Raw genomic sequence first — 12,770 nt, 5'->3', positions numbered from 1 at the left:
AGCTAAACTACATCCAGCACAGAAAGCCTATGACCACTTCAAATCAATTAAAAACTGTTTTACATCAAAGCTCCTAACTGATGTTACTAACAGCTATTTACTTTAATAAGAATTTAAATTAATTCCTTCATCAGTCAAAGCCTTTCTTCACTGCCTGCTCTGAGGAGTCATAAATTAATTTTTGAATAATGTGGCATTCATGCTCTTAATTTATTTCCTTGATATGGCAACAACATCCTGGAAAAAACCCAACTACTTCTAGAATAACATCTTTCTCAAGTTTTTTAAAGGTACATAAAAAGTCAAAATCAAACATGTGATCTAATGAATAGGAGAGCAGGACTGACCTGATAGCATAAAGGTTAATACCAATAGGAGACATAATGGTTAATACTGATAGAAGACAACATCATGCTGACAGGAAACAAAAGGCACGACTTCTGCAGTTGCATTTGACAAGAATTTCATTATATCCTGTGGTAAATTTAGTAATATGGTGTTTGTGCTATTGGCATTTGCTAAATAACTCACTTCTACCTTTTCCTGATAATAACAGCAATATCCTTGTCTCACAATACCATCAGTTATTTTCTGATCTAATGCTTCACTGAAGACCTGCAAGCATGGCACCATTTTATTTATTTGTTTAACAAAAGCAAGTGCCTTAGACCAGAAACAGAAAACATTCCTTTTTTATTTCTTAATACTGTGGTTTATTTGGAATAAACCAGCTTATGCATTTTTTAAATATTCAGCTACATTGCCATATAAAAGGTGTATTTGGATCTATGGCTGAAAATGCAGTGGAACGACTCACTGTAGTCTTAAAACAATCAGGTTTAACAAGTTACCCAAAATTTAAAATTAACACACTTAGAACTGGGGTCAAACCACCATTCTTAAGTTTAAAAAACAAGATGAAAACAACAAACCACAAAACCAGCCTGCCCCCCTCCCCAAGTAATATCTCAGCATGCAGAATCAGGGAGGCCTCATCTGCTCAGAACACAGACCCTCACAAGGAGAAGCAATATGAGTGAGTCACTGCTCTCTAACAAGAATTTAGCTCATGCTCTCTCTGAGCATACTGAGTAGTCCTCAAACAGGCAACCACCCCCAAAAACACCCCACAAGATGAGGCCATTCTACAGATAGAATATAATTTATATGGAGAATAAGACTGAGCTGCTTCTATCGTCAGAGACTTCCTTTACTGAGGAAAGAAACCCCAGCTCTGTGGCCATCTCCCACATGATCCACCGAATGTTAGCACCCACCCCAGCCCTGAGCCTGAGCTCAGGAAATCTATGGCCTGGCAATCAAATGCAGCACCTTATTCTCACATAAAATACACTTCCCATATTCCTCCTGAACGACACCGAAGTTTGAATTAATACGAGGCTTGTAAGACCAGTGGGGTGCTCAAGAATAACAATATCCCTGTACTTTTCAGTCCAGACACCAGAGGCTGAAAAAATGCCTCTAGTGGGAGATAATTTTTAGCAGAGAGTTTAATGCTTACAGAAGGCAAGCAGCACATGCACATGCAACTACTGTAACTTGTGTGGCAGGCACACTTAATTATTTTTCCTAAGAAGAAAACCCCCTCAATTACGGTATTTGTGACCTTAAATCCTTTTTCCCCTACTGCATACAAGGACTATTTTGTTTCATTTTAAGTAAGCACTAAAACATCTGTTTACAGAGTTGTTACTATTAATAAAACATAACTTGATAAACACTGAATCATGCTTTTTCACATGCTTTAAATCTTTTTTTCCTCATACTTATTTCAAGAAAACTTAAAAATAAGTATTTTCAACTAGGAAAAGACAAAATAACTTTTTTCTTTTTAGATTGCCTAACCAGCACTATTAAGCCCAGACCAACATCAAGTTTAACAGAAAAAGTAGTAATTTTAAATCTCATTCATGACCTCCTTTCAAAGCTTAGAATGGGACAAAACACTGCAATTAAGCTTTACTTCTAAAGCATTTTATCTGATTAAGTTACCTTCTCTTTGACTTTACAGGTTGCATAACTTACCCAAGCAAAGCAGGTGTCCCAAACTTAAAAGGAGTCTTTCTTTTCATGTTTGTTTTCTTTCCTTTTTTTTTTTTAAGTTTTGTACAACATTTTTGAAAACTGAGTTAATCACAAGTCTATTACCATAATGATGAGTGCTCCATCTCAGATATCAAACAAACACCACTCCTTTTTTGAGGGCTCACTCTACAATGCAAGCTTTGAAACACAGCTTAAAGACAAACAGATCTCGTCAGGTTAGATAGGAAAGCCTAAACGATCTAGGCCTATTAATTGCTTCTGCTATAAAAATAACTTTTCTTCTTCCACACAGTCTAGCAGCAAATAAAATTCCATTAAGAAAAAACAAAACAAAACCTGAAAAAGTTAATTAGTAGTTTAGGTCATGTGTCAGAGCAGTTTTTCACTAATTAGTAGATAATTAATACAGATTACAAATAACAGAAGTACTAACCAAGTCCAGGAAGGACACTTGCAGAGCAGAATCACTCACAGCAAATGCAAATGAAATCAAGCTAAGAACAATTTAAAATGAATCAGAGCTCTCTAGTTTTCAGAACTGTTTAATATTAAACTCATCTTTGCACAGAAGTCAGTATATGCAATTCACATTACTTGGCACTGCAAATGCAAGAAGGACAAGGTTGGAATGAATAAATCAGGATATTAAATCCTAGTGTTAGTCTAAAAGAAGGCATTTAAATGAGGTTAGTTTGATCATTCAGTATGCAAAATGAAAATATTTTCAAGGTATTTGTTTTCACTTGTTAAAAAGGACACAAAGAAGTAGCACAGTTTTAATGGCATGTACATATACCTCTAATTATAAATGTATGTGCTTCAGGATTGCTGGAGAAGGCCCAGTCTTGAAATACTAATATATGAAGGTAATGGAATTTCTTTGTCATAAGAATATGTCATTATAGCATTAAATGTCCTGTGAACCTCAGGTTATCATCATACCCCTGTGACCTAGAACCACAGAAGCATGCTAATGATATTAGAGCAAACAGATTCAAATGGGACTGGTATCTTCCTAGCTCATTACAAGTGTAAGTCAGGGGGAAGTAACCTGGCTTAGTAAATTTTAGCAACCTTTACCTGGCTATCAGCGTCATATCAGATACTAGTAGACCTATATTATGTTTAAAAAAATGGTCAGCTTCACTCTGTCCACAGGTTTACACTCCTCAATAACTGCTGGGAAATTATATCTGCTTGAAAGTTCGAAGAGAGCACCCACTGAGGGTCCCTCCCCATCTCTGCACACCCCACTGGAGCTATACAGTGTGACTCTGAAACACAACTCCCAGCCACAGATTAGTAGATTTCTTAGCTTCCAAGTTCACTGCAGATATCTCATGCTGCTCAAAACCACGATTTTACAGAAAATCCTCAAAGATGCAGGAAACCCCAGCCTTGGCAGCAACAATTTCTATTGTTTTCTGCTTGCTCTGTTACACACTCTTTCCCTTTCCCAGTTACATCACTATGCTTAGAGGTTATTCACCATTTCCTGAAAGACGCTTTTTTCCTCAGAGCGCCGTTCTGCACTTCTCAGATGTCTCTCACCAACCTGATTTTCTCCAGCATCTTTAAGGAACAGGATTAAGCACTATTTCATGTACTCTTGCACATGTTTCCTTCCACCACTGTTTGGCTCTTAATGAATAGAGAGTTTCCTTTCCTCAAGGTTAGCACTGGAAAAAATAGCACATCGGAGCAGTGTAGCTAAGGAAAGGAAGGTAAAAGCATATGAAGGGAAAACAAAGTAATTCATTTCTTCAAAGAAAAATTAAAGGAAGAAGTGTAAAGAAGAACCAAAAGCAGTAATAAAGACTGAAAGAAGCATCAAGCACAGGCAGACCATAAGCTCCTCTCCCATCTTTTCTCCCTGCCCTGCAGCACAAACATGCTGTCCCACAGCAGACATGACTGATTTCAAAGGAATTCCCAAGCTCCCCAGAGCAATCACATGCTGTCAGACACACACAAGTGCAAAAACAAGGACACTAATTGGTTTAGGACTCTGCTGTTTGGATGCTCCCATCCAAACCAACCCCAGCTGGTCAGCAACACATTGGCATCCCTGAATGTCATCAGTGGCATTTCCTGTCCCAAGTAAATTCAGAGAGAAAAGAAAAGCCAAACCTGAGAGGTATATATATGTCCTGCTCCTGACCAAGCAACTAATAGAAATTACTCCTCTTCTAGATCAGTGAAGATGGGAATGTCCTGTAACAGTCAAACTCCTTCATCTGGTGTAGGCAGGAACAGGGATTAACTCGGACTAATGGTGTCAGAGTTACTGATCTTTCCTTGTGTTTCACTGCACCGTGCCTTGGGCCAGGCATCCAGACCCATTAGAATGCTGATAGCTGGTGCTATGTTTGATCCAGTCTCTGCATTCAAAACTCTTTCATAAAAAGATTGCTTTCCACCCTATACCAAATCAAAAAGCTTCATAGAAATGTGCAGGAATTACTAAGCATACAGCACATTTATTACTAGCTTGAAATACAGAGAGCTAGCTACTAAGTGTTGCACTTGGAATTAGCATCCAACAATCATGCTGCTTTGGAAGACTCTCGAATGCGAGTGTCACAAAGGTGAAGACAGGAGCTTTTTAAAATTCACTACTGTAATTTCAAAAACAAGATATTCAGTAGAAAAGGTCCACAGGTGTCCCATACTGGTAAAATTCATACACTACTTTCTCTCCATTAAACATGCAATACCTCTTTATTTTTGGCATGTCTCCCAGTGTATGACTCAATCATAACAATATCTGTAAGCACTAAAACCATACTGTACAAGAAGTCATACAGAAAAAAAAAACTATTAACAAGGAATTACTGTCCATGTAAAAATTTCACCAAGTTAAATTAAGAATATAAGTATTCAGGAACATTTTTGACACATCCATACAGTTTTCCTCTATCACAGAAAAGCACTTGAAATGCCCTATTAAGGCACTACTGCTTTTTTCTTTCAGGATTCACTAGCTCCATCCTACTTATTCTGAGATCATGCAATGTTACTGTCTTTCTGAAAAAGTGTCTGAACGTTAAATCTCCTGTGAGCTCAAAATGCCAGCCACAATTCCAGAGCTCAAAAGGACAATACTAAGAATCGACTACAGGAAGAGTTCCCCTGACCCTCTGTCCTCAGCTCTCTGTGAAGAAATGCATTTGATTAGGATCAAAGATTCTGCTCAAAACCTCAGGAGATCCTGGAGAGAAACTTCCAAGGGAAAAGACATTTTGAATCAGATAAAACAGGCTGCATTATGAGGAAGGGAAGTGCTGAAAGCAGGATTGTCAGAGCCAGCTGCAGCAGCACAAGTAGCTTGCCTAATGTTTTGGGGTGTGCAGGATGAATGGAACAAATTTAGCCTTAGAGTGAAACGCTGATCTGAACTTCCCACTGTCTCCAAAATCGTGAGGTACTCTTTACATTTACCAGCCACGAGGATTCTCTAACAGAGATAATTCCAGGTGAGTCTAACCAATGTGAATAGGACAAAAAAACAAGGATGCTGTAAGATAGTCATTCACTCCAAGTGTGGAAAAGAGAACATATGGGTTTGGAAGAACAGGCACCTTTTACATGCCCATCATAGTCTCATTTAACAATGAGCAATCACAGTTGTGCTACTGAGATTTTCAGTCTGTTTCCCCCAATTGCTTGTTTTCTTCTTCTGTGGCACTATTTATCTCCTATTCAGTTTCTGTGAGCTACTTACAAAATAAAGGCATAACAGTGACAGTCATAACAAGGATAGTCAGTTCTAACAGATTTATAAATTAAATCAGTGAAATCCTACACTGAGAAAAATAATTACTAAACCTATCTGAAGTCCTGGATCATCTCACATACCTAATAGTCCCTGCATGCCCAAAAGCATTTGAACAGACACAGCAAAAACAGCAATAAACTTTCCTGTAAGAGAAAAAAATCAGTTGATAGTAACAGAAATTTGTTGCCCCAGCAGAGACGATTTTAATGTTGAGCCACATCATTATTGATGTTTTACAAAAGCAATTAAAATCTGCCTTTGCAGAAACAGTTTCTCCACAATTACTGTATATTCCTCATCATGCTCTACATTTTTATTTCATTTACAGTCTACAAAGCTGAACTCTCTGAACTGATAATGGCACACAGATCATGGTATTACTATTTGGAACTCATCAGTACCCTTCAGTACCTCACACTTTTAGTAAGCAGTCAGGGACAATCAAAACACAGCCTGGTGTTCTCACTGAAGCCTCTGGCCACATGAAAAAACCTTTTTTTAAAAACCATATAGTGGGACACCTTCCAGCCAGGTCTTTTATAAACCAATGCTTGTTGTCAAAGTAGTTCTTAGAATGGGGGAAAAAGCTACTTGTTTGGGTCATGACACTCTTTCTACCCATAATGCTTTAATGACAACAAAAAAATTATAATTTTGTTTAAATAGGAGTATCTCCAAAATTTCCAATCCAGGGCACACAAAACAGAGGCAGGTGACATGTACCACATTATGCCATTGACCTCAGGGATTGATACATACAAATGAGTGATGGGCGAATCCTTTAATCGCAGTCATGGCCCCAAGTTACTGACTCACTATAGCTCTGCGTATTCCCACTGAAAACATTATTTCAATCCCATCCAACTTTCTCAAGTCTTTTAAACACAGTCCCTGGCATGAGTTCATAGAATCACAGAATTCTTGGTTAAGGGATTGGAAAGGCCCTCAAAGACCATCTGGTCCCAACCCCTGTGCCACGGGCACGTCTCCCACTAGACCAGGTTGCTTAAGTCTTATCCAACCTGCCTCAAACACAGTTTTTCCAGATAGTGCCCTTACTTTTCCACAATCTCAGTTTAAATGGCAATTTAACCTCCTAGAAATCGCATTAGTGACATGGGACTCTCCCGGGGTGTGTGGAGGGGGCTGCAGGGGCCTCTGCAGGGAGAGGCCGGGGCTGCCAAGGGCCGGACCCCGCCGGCCCCAGCTGGCTCCGAAAGCCCCGTCACAGCGCACCGCGGAGCTCCGCAGCTGTCACAGGTGTAAGAAAGCGAAAAACACTGCCTGGCAGCCAGGAAAGAAGCGTGAGGGGAAGCCCTGCGAGCAGCAAGGAGAGAAGAGGAGGAGGAGAAAGAGGAGAAGGAGGAGGTGCCGCGGGCGCTCCACTGGATGCCCGCAGCCGCTGGAGAAGGGCAGAGCGAAGCCGATCCTCCCCGCGGCGGAGCGGGAGCGCGGAGCAGGGCTCCGGGCAGGAAGGGCACGAAGCCTGCAGGGCCCCCAGCGGAGCAGCCTGCTCCTGAAGGACTGCACCCCTGCGGAGGAGCCGCGCTGGAGCAGCCCTTGGATCGCCAGAGCCCGCAGGAATGCCCCAGGCTGGAGCAGGAGGACAGGGTGCGGAAGCAGAATCAGAACAGAGGGGCTGTACTGGGCTGAGCACCGCCTGCACTCCCCATCTCTCTGCACCAGGAGATGGAGAAGTCTGGGATGAGAGAATGAAGCTGAGCATGGGAAGGAGAGGGGTGGGGGAAGGTAGCTATAGTTTCTCACCACTCTATTCTATTTTTAATTGGCAGTAAATTAAATTAATTTTCCCCAAGTCGAGTCTGTTTTCCTCATGATGGTAAGTGATCTTCCTGTCCTTATCATGACCCAAGAGTTATCCCATCTTATTTTCTCCACTGCCCTCATGAGGAGTGGGAACAAGAAAGCAGCTGGGTGGGGGTCTGGCAGCCAGACAAAGTCAACCCACCGCACAGTGAAATAAATAAAACAACCCACCCAAAACTGCCCCCCTCACCCCTCCTTTCTCTGTCCTTTCAAAGGAGATAGAAACAGAAACAGAGACTTGATGAGGCCACTACCCTCCCTCTGACCCTCCCTAAGCTGCATTTTGGCACAAACAGCCCCTTTCCTGACTGGGAGCCAAATGATACTTTTCCTCAAATAGGAACTCCCGACTCCTCCAATTTTTATTCTTGAATTTGGCCTGTCATCAACTTCTTAAGTCAAGGCTACTCTTCCCACAGTCACAGAAATTGAAAAGAGACTATTTTATCTACTGTTACCAGCAGATTATTGTGAAACCAAGCAGCACATACAAACACTGTTTAACATTCTGGCATTCATATATGCACAGATAAATACATATACACACACACTCACGGTCAGGTGGACAATCCAGTATAAATTCTACACTTTAGCCTATATATAATATAGGTATTGTTCACCTCTTTTTCACACAGACATTGCAACTTATCGTGAATCCTGCTAACCACATGAAGACAATTAAACAGTTGAGCAAATAATGGTCAGTGTTCAAACTGGGAATGGATGGACAACTTCACCAGACAGGTCAACGTGACTGAAACTGAGAAAGGTTATGTTAAAGGGCTCAACCCTGAAGTAATTTCCTTCGGTTGTTTTTTATAATCAGGTCTAATGACCCATTGTAAAACTATGTTTTGTGAAAGCATTAGGCAGACACAATATGGACTAAACTCAATTCAGCCTATGTCCCTCATCTCCCTAAGGCCTAAGCTAAAAGCAGACTGTACACAAATACTCTGGTCCCACGCCTCCCACCCCCACAAACCCTTAAAAACGTGAGATTTGAGAGCATGTCTAGAAAGGAAGGGGAAAAGACCTAAATCTCTGAAGACCTAAATTCAAAGCCAGAAAAGAAGAATTTCTCCATTAAGCAGCTAACATTTCTCCTTTAAAATACAGAAGAAATGTATTCTCTTGCCTATTGTAAACTGTTTATAGCCAAGCTTGTATACACACACAGGCTTTTTTTAAAGACAGATTTTAGATTGATTCATAAAAAGCTGACTTGAGCAGTCACCATAAAGACATTCTGCAGCTCCAAAGACAAATCTTCAGCTTATTGGAGCACACCACAGAAACTGGTCATGTCAAATAACTTTTATATGCTATACAGAAATTTTAGTAAGTGATGCAACACACATCAATTATAGGCCTGTTTTCACCTAGCTCACAGACACCACAACTCCTTAGCAATATTCTCCTAACATTCTGTGTCATCATAACACCTTACTGGAAAACTAAGCACATGAGTGGGTGTGTTGCCCTAATGTAAAAATTGCTGTAATCCAGATTTAAAATCTGGGGAATGTGCAGATGAAGCAAGGTTTACTGAACTGTTAAATCAGAACCCTGCATGACAAAACCATTCTGTTTATCAGGAAGAATGAGAGACACAGTGGCTACACAATTGTGGCCGTCACTTTGAGAAACTCAGTTCTGAGACTGTCAGTGAATTATTTTGTCTAGTTCCTCACAGGCAGCATAGAGGTTTCAGATTATTACCATATCATATGAAAAGTACGTGAAGATGCCTCTAGTTAAAATATACCTTGGGACACAGTATAAATATTAATTAGACATGACCTGCATACAAATACTGCACTGCTATTGAAGATTGCTTCTGGAAGTGGCAATTTACCTCTAATTTACCTGCTAATTAGGAAATTTCAAAGATTCAATTCACCACTTGTGATAAAAGTTAGGATAGCATAAAAATGAGAAATCACTAAGCATCTTAAAAGTCTCTCTCTCTCTTTTAGCTGTCAGTGCAACAACAAATGTGCATATCCTTCTTTTCCATTTTCTGATGAAACAGGATAAAAAGATAAAGTCACATAAAAAGTGTTTATCAGAATTATCTCGATGGAGAGTTGGTAACTAACAATTACACTGACTTCACACGTATGTGGTAAAGACCCCCACAAAGATATATTTCTTGAAACTACCACCATCTCTTGACCCAGCAGAATGGAATTGCTCTGAAAAGGTCTTCCTGCCAATGCCCTTAAAACTGAGAAATAAAGCTAGAAGAAACCCTTTCATATTTCATACAAAGAGTTCTAAGTTATTCCAAGAAATCAATATTCCTTGGGAGTGCAGCAAGGTTTCAACCAAATCCAACAGGGAAGCCATTTTCATGAAAAACTGAAAAGATGACTATTGGGAAAAAAAAAAAGATAAGGAAAAAAATTCTTTCTGCAAACTTCCCCTCTTTGTAAACTGTGTACTACAAAATTTAAGCATCCAAGAAAAAACTAAGGTACCACTTAAGAAATGAGAAGCCAAGGAAAGCCAGACTTTTAGACTTAAAAATTGCATCAGGGTAACCTGTTTCCACCTGGGTATTTGGACAGAAAACCCAGACAACTTAGGCTGAGCAGTCTACAGAGCTATGAAGTTCCACTTATTCAGTCAAATTTTTTTAAACATTCAGTATATAGTATTTTTGAAGCTTTCAATATATACATAACCACACTGCAAGAGTATATCACCCATGCAACCTTTAGCTTTTCGTAAAAAAAAAAAAAAAGTGAAACCAAGTGTGTCATATAGCTATGAGAGACATGCAGCTTAAAAGTCACAGGTGTAAACTGGCTCTGAATTCAGAATTCATATTTAATCCCCTGTCCCACACCACCTCAATCTCCTGAAAGCATTAGCAGCTTCAGAACCTGTTGCAAACAATGTAGACTCATGAAAACAAAGGGTTACATTTCATTTGATCTAGCACTAATTTAATTTTGTACCATGTATCTATTTAATATAATAAAATAATCTAATCAACAGTCCTGTTGTCTACAGTATTTTACTTCACTTTGATAATGGAAGTTCACAGACTCTTCATAAAACACAAAGAAAAAGAGCTTCACATTCTTCTCCATTAGTAGATTATTCCAAAATACATAAAATAATGCAGCTTATTGAAGTAAATTAAATACATATAAGTAAAAGCTCCTATTTTTATGGCTGGCTTTTACCAAAGTAAGCCATTATCCTATGCTATCATCTCTGCCAACTTGATTCTCCTTCCAATTGCAATTTTATTGTCACAGATGGGTTACAGTTGGAAAGGACCTCTGGAGACCACTTCGTCCAACCCTGTCACCAAGGAGAGCCACTGAGAGCCAGGTCCCCAGGACCATGTCCACAGTATTTGACTACAGCCAGGGATGGAGTCTCTACCACCTCCCTCAGTAACCTGAGCCAGGGCTTGGTCACCCTCACAGTCAAAATGAGTTTCCTGGCGTTTAGAGGGAACTTCCTGTGCTTTTTTGTGCCCGTTGCCTCTGGTCCTGTCTGTGGGCACCACTGAAAAGAGTGTTTCACTTCTTTCTGCACCCTCTCTTCAGGTATTTATATGATGTGATTCCCCCTCCCTGAGCCTTCCCAGGCTCTCTTATGAGGAGAAACGATCCAGTCTCAGCCTCTTAAACATCTCTGACTCTCTCCAGTGTGTCAATGTCTCTCTCAAAACAGAGAGCTGGTTTTCATTCATTTTTTTCCGATGAAACTCTAGAAATCCTGTGTTCCATTACCTATTGGAATTCCCTAATGTAATTGGCACTATGTATGGGATTCAGCAGCTCACTTTCTCCTTCTAATTCAAATCACTTTTAGTAAGCTAGAAAGGAACAAAAATCTTTCCAATAATTCACACTTTTAAAGTTTAAATGTTCACTAACATTCCTATGAACATTATTTTCCAGCAATATATCAATGTTTAAAATGCAATCTAAAAATCCCTTCAGTGAAAATCATTATTTTAACAGCTGCTACTAGATTATTTGTACTCTTTAACATTCAGTCACCATAACCTGAGTAATTATGTTATCAAAAAAGCAGTAATATCTGGAGTCAGTATAAATATTACAAACCCCATTTTTGTAAAGGGAGGGCATGCTGACCCAGGTTATCATCTTACTCCCTTAAGAACTAATAAAATCTGGGGAAAAGCAGATAGGGATCTAAAATATCGTTGTAAAAATCATGAGGCATCGTCATTTCCAACATATTGTCATGAACACCATGATGTTTCTGGGAAAACAGTTTGCCTTATTAAATAAAAAATATGTACTGAATATATTTCTTCTTTGTTTGTATGGAAAAGTAGGTCCTACCCCACAAAAACAGATGCCATAAGTTAAGGATAATCTGGGAAAATTTTTGGTTGGGAGTACATAAAAGTACAGGTTTCATTCCTGAAAGCATTCAAAGCAACATGAAATCTTAAGGCCTTCAAACCACAAGCTCTAGAAGCCTTACACCACACTACACAATTTTGTGATAAAGCTTTTTTTCCTTTTAAAAATTTGCACTGCTTTAAACTGTCATGCTGTAGTTCAAAAAAAATCGTATTCCGGCATTAAAGTTACTGACAACGTCTTGTGGACTAGACACTTGTTTATATTGAAAGTACACCCATTAAACTAAAACTTTTAATTTAAAGCTTCATGGAACAGTAATTTTTATGGCCTGATAAGTAATGGAGACAAACTTAGGTAACCCAGAAAGAGCCAGACAAATATATTTATTTAACAGCAAATGTTCACTGGTCAGGCTGCAGAAACAATACTGGGTTTTTTTCCTCCTTCACTGCAAAGTATTAAGAGTACACACACGAACAAAGCCAGAGAGAACAAGGAACAGAGTTACAAAAGAACATTAAACCAGAAGATAATTTATCTGCCCTGCTGAGAAGAGCTCAGGGAGGTAAGCCAAAACATCGGAAAAGAAGAAAATACCAGAGAACTAAACAAAAGAAAGTAGAAGTGTAACACTCAATTAAGACAGTGCAGGAGCTTCATACAATACTCTACACCAACCTACACTGATGAAATGATTTCTTGACGTCTCCCCTTGATCATTTACCTACGAAACC

At 39.4% G+C, this 12,770-nt stretch overlaps 1 protein-coding gene across 1 annotated transcript in view; it reads right to left on the bottom strand.

Moving 5' to 3' along the window:
* Positions 1–12,770, bottom strand: part of CDKAL1 (CDKAL1 threonylcarbamoyladenosine tRNA methylthiotransferase) — a 378,616-nt gene that overhangs the window by 237,919 nt on the left and 127,927 nt on the right. The window lies entirely within an intron of this gene.

Source organism: Fringilla coelebs (assembly GCF_963513975.1).
Source record: "Fringilla coelebs genome assembly, chromosome: 1".
Taxonomy (NCBI): domain Eukaryota; kingdom Metazoa; phylum Chordata; class Aves; order Passeriformes; family Fringillidae; genus Fringilla; species Fringilla coelebs.
The sequence above is the reverse complement of the archived record's forward strand: the minus strand, read 5'-3'. Positions and strand labels throughout refer to the sequence as shown.